The sequence below is a fragment of the Oratosquilla oratoria genome, chromosome 30 (genome assembly GCF_046742065.1).
Source record: "Oratosquilla oratoria isolate Oo_2021 chromosome 30, ASM4674206v1, whole genome shotgun sequence".
Classification (NCBI taxonomy): domain Eukaryota; kingdom Metazoa; phylum Arthropoda; class Malacostraca; order Stomatopoda; family Squillidae; genus Oratosquilla; species Oratosquilla oratoria.
The window spans coordinates 31,239,672-31,244,599 of record NC_134806.1 but is presented as its reverse complement, the minus strand read 5'-3'; the positions used below and the strand labels follow the sequence as shown (position 1 = coordinate 31,244,599).

Genomic DNA, 4,928 nt, shown 5'->3' with positions numbered 1-4,928 from the left:
ATAATTAAAGGCAATAAAAGGAAAATCAAGGAAGTATAAAGAACTGTAAGGAAATAATAGGAATTTAAATAGAAAATTAAGGAAAAGTCAAGAAAATCAAGAAAAAATTAGGAAATTTATGAAAATATACGAATATAAAGTAACCTGAGACAGTGCCAATATGAGGTAATCTAAGGCAATTCAAGGCAATATGAGGCAATACGGCAATTTTGGCAATTTGAAGTAATTCAAGGTATTTCAAGACAATGGCAGATAAGATAAAACAAATTAAGGTCATTTAAGGCAATATGAGGCAGTTTAAGGAAATTTAAGGCAATATAAGGTAAGATTAGGGAATTTACGTATATGTAAAATATAGACAATATAAGAAAAATCAAGGCAATCAAAGGCAATATAAGGCAATTTAAGGCAACACGAGGTAATTGAAGGCAATTTAAGGCAATATAAGTCAATTTAAGGCAGCTCCAGTCAATCTAAAGCAGTTTAAGGCAATATAACGAAAGATAAGGAAATTAAAGGCAATTAAAGGTAATATAAGGCAAATTAAGGTAATTCAAGGCAGTTTGAAACAATACGTGGTAATGTAAGGCAATTTAAGGTAATATGAGGCAAGACAAGGCAATTTAGATCAATATAAAATATAGGCAATATAAGGCAATTCAAGAAATTTAAAGGCAATTAAAAGTAAAATGAGGCAATATAAGGCAATACAAGGCAAATTAAGGCAATATAAGGCAATATAAGGCAATATAAGGTAAGATAAGGCATGATAAAGCAATTTAAGTAAATTTGAAATAAAGGCAATTTAAGTTAGGTAACGGCAATTAAAGGCAATATTAGGCAATTTAAGGCAATATAAGTCAATTTAAGGCAATTTAAGGCAATATAAGCAAAATAAGGCAAGATAAGGCAATTTAAGTATATCTAAGATAAAGGCAATTTAAGGTAATTAAAGGCAAAATAAGGCAACTTAAGGCAATATAAGGCAAGATGAGGCAGGATAAGGAAATTTCAGTAAATTTAAGATAAAGGCAATTTGAAGTAATTAAAGGCAATATAAACAAATTTAAAGCAAAATAAGGCAAGATAAAGCATTTTAAGTAAATCTAAAATAAAGGCAATTTGAAGTAATTAAAGGCAATATAAACAAATTTAAAGCAAAATAAGGCAATTTTAGTAAATCAAAAATATAGGCAATATTAGGCAATTTATGAAAATTAAGGGCAATTAAAGGCAAGGTAAGGCAATATAAGGCAATACAGGTCAATAATTGAGGCAGTTTAAGGCAGTCTAAGGCAAAAAAAGCAAGATAAGGCAGGATAAGGAAATATAAGTAAATCTAAAACAGAGGAAATTTAAGGCAACTAAAGATAATATAAGTCAATTTAAGTCAATTTAAGGCAGTTTAAGGAAATACGAGATACTATAAGCCAATATAAGGCAAGATAAGTAATTTCAGTAAAGCGAAAATATGGGTGATATAAGGCAATTTAAAAATTTAAAACATTTAAAGTCAATATAAGACAATATAGAACAATGTAAGTCAATACAAGTCAACTTAGATCAATTTATAGCAATTTAAGATTTGGCAATACAACACTTTATCTAAGACAATTTAACACAACTTTAGATAATGTAAAGTAAGGTAAGACACTACAGGACAATATAAGACAATGTATGTTAATATAAGGCAATTGAGGCGATGTAAACGTCACTTACTATCACCAACCAACCACACGCATGCAACATGGTGCTCGTTTTTGGCAAGACTTCCAATCTTGCAGACTCACCGATTTCCAAATCTCAAAACACCTTACTCGGTGCAAATTAAGACAACAACAAGATGCCCCTCAGTGTCACCACACGAGATGCCTAATGTCACTAGACAGACCAATTGAACCCTTTCTCATACCTACTCCAATTACATTACTGTAACTTAATATGTATACACCTTATCTAGTCACGTCCACCAACCATACAACTAGCCCTGGTATAACGGACCTAACACCCATGCCTATATTTGATGACTAATACATCTCACACAGGGCAACCCACAAAACTACCCCTCACCCTTTATTACCGACGGCTGCGCCGCAGAGACATAGGAGTGCCGAGGTCAAGGCCCGGCACGAGGAGTGCCTAGGTCACGTATCTAGTTATTTAAAAAAAATTGTTACATGTTTTCCTGCCCGGACATTTGGTCCACCTGTGACCTGAGGACTGTTGGTGATTTTCTCAGGCTTGTGTGATTCATCTTTCCGTGTTCTTTTAAATATTTTTACTTCTGTATATATACTGTCTGTATCTCCTTTACTATATTTCCTTGATGATGTCTTAAATAGACGAAAACGTTCAGACTACGTTTCTTATTTACCAGTGGTATTTTCTGCAAATTATATTCACGTACCATTTGCGAAATACTTCAATATATATATATATATATATATATATATACATATATATATGTATATATATAATATATATATATATATATATATATATATATATATATATATATATATATATATATACATGGATGAGGGTGTTCGATGTCACATGAGCGTCTTTGTAGATGACGCAAGAGTGTTGAAAAAAGGGGGAACGGACAAAAGGTCCCCGGACAAAATGTCCCCGGACAAAATGTCCTGAAATCTGCACCCCCGGGACAAAATGTCCCCAATATTTAGGACAAAAGGTCCCCAATTTTTTTTTCAACAAATATTGATTTTTATCAACTGTTTATACATTTTGGGTCATAGTTAATTGTGGTTTTATAACAATCCTTAAATTCTGGAGAATCTCTATATATAAACACAAAGTACAATAATATTTGATATTTGATATTTTATTAAATATCACAATGATGAATCACAGTACATCTCACAAATCATATAAGATGATAAATCACAGTACATATCACATGTAATATATAATACATATCACATATAATACAGGACATATATAATATATAATACAGATGGCCTAGACGTTGGGCTGGCCACCACGCAGGTTGTGACTGATGCCACGCAGGAACTCTGGGATGGTCTTCCTGCCCTCCTTGTAGTCCGTCACCAGGTTATAGAGGCGAACCTGGAGCTCGACGTAGCACCGCTTCGACCGCTTGTTCTGACGGACACCACGGTCATCCTGGAGGAGGACTGCATCAACGGCGGCTGCCTCCGCCTGGAGGCACTCAATGAGCTTCCAGACGGTTGGATTCGCGTGACCAACTAGGCTGGAGAACTTGTTATTCCAGCCCTCGCAGATATTGTTGGTGCGTGGCTCGTTGGCTAGCGTAGCGTGGTGCTGGTTCCACCGGTCAGCAGGGAACATGGGTGGACTGCGGCGAAGGCGGATAGGCTTGATGACTCCAGGGGTGGTGGTGTCTCTGCGCTGGTGACGGAGCTGCCCGGAGACGTAAGTGGCGTCAAAGTACTCCACTAAGTCAGCAGCATCGTCGGGCATGGTGGACCGGAGAAGGGCCATGCCAGCCTTGACGTCCTCGGGAGGTAGGAACGCCAGGGCATCCAGCTGGCCACAGAAGAGGCGGAACTCGGGGTCCTCTTCATACAGGTTCTTGAGGCCCAGGCCCTGGATCTGCCTCCAGATGAACTGGCTCAGGTGGTAAAAGCAGAACCGGACCTGGATCTGCTCTCCGAACACCACCCGAAGGGCCAGCTCCACAGGCCTCTCGAAGTCCACCACGACGCTGGCGGGGTCGCAGCCGTGCTCCTCCAAGACACGAAAGACCTGCTCGTAGCTGGTCTGTGTCTTGCGCTGGAGCAAGGCAAAGGCCAGTGGAAGGTAGCCCTAACCGACGCGACCCTGGATGACGTAGAGCTGGGTGAAGAGTCTAGGAGCGACGGAGAACGTGCCATCCATGCACCACTCATCAGAGACGATGAGCTTCTCCAGATGAGCAGGGGAGGCGAAGATGATGACACGCTCATCAGCCTCAGGACCGTTGTCAAAGAGGAGGTTGGAGGCCCAGGTACCTGAGATATCCAACTCCTGCAGAGACTGCGGATCCCGAGGTCGGTTAGCAGACCGGACTCGACGCAGGACACGCTTGCTGGTCCCAGGTCTAGGCATCCGTGCCTTGACCTCGTCGTCCAGGTCGGCGATGGTGAAGGTTAGGATCTGGTTGGGGTGGTCGTTGGTGACAGTAGCCTTCCTCTTCATAGACTGGCGAACAGTTGCCACCTCGCATGCCACACGGTCTGAAAGGTGGTCATGCTCACCATCCAGCCTGTGGTCACTCAGGCTCTCAGTGGTCCACAGGCGAGCGGAACACTTGAGATCACGCCGCACACACCTCCAGATGACTTCACCGGTCTTCTTGGAAACGTTCTTCTTGGTGTACATGAAGCCCTTGAGAAGGATCTTCTGACCACCCTTCTGGGACGTGATGACCTGTAGCTCGTCTGACATGGTTGAGTAGCTCAGTAAAACTGACATGCCTTGTCAGGATATGCCAGGTTTATATACTGAACTTGTCTAGGTGTTGAGCAAATTCTGAGCATTCTGAGCATTTTGAGCACATCTGAGGTGTGACCTGTGACAATCACTTTGTGAGCAAACTTTGAGCACATCTGAGCAGATCTGAGGTGTGAACCAGGCACAGAGGTGTAAGAGAGGTGTGACAAGCACTTTGTGAGCAAATTTAGAGCACATCTGAGGTGTTAACCAAGCAATGGGGGTGTGAAAGAGGTGTGATAAGCACCTTATGAGTACAATTACAGCACACAATTATGCTTTATTGGACTTATATTGTATGCCTATAAAAATAAAAAAAATCAAGTTAAAAAAAAATCACCAAAAAAACATATAAAGGAATAAAGTAAAACACACATCTGACAAATTTTTAGAAAAAAAAAAAAAATGAGGACATTTTGACCACCCACCTAGGCCGTTGGGGACATATTGTC

General features: G+C 40.2%; 1 pseudogene; it reads right to left on the bottom strand.

The window, feature by feature from the left end:
• Positions 1–2,982: 2,982 nt before the first annotated feature.
• LOC143041262 (uncharacterized) lies at positions 2,983–4,687 on the bottom strand (annotated as a pseudogene).
• Positions 4,688–4,928: the final 241 nt, after the last annotated feature.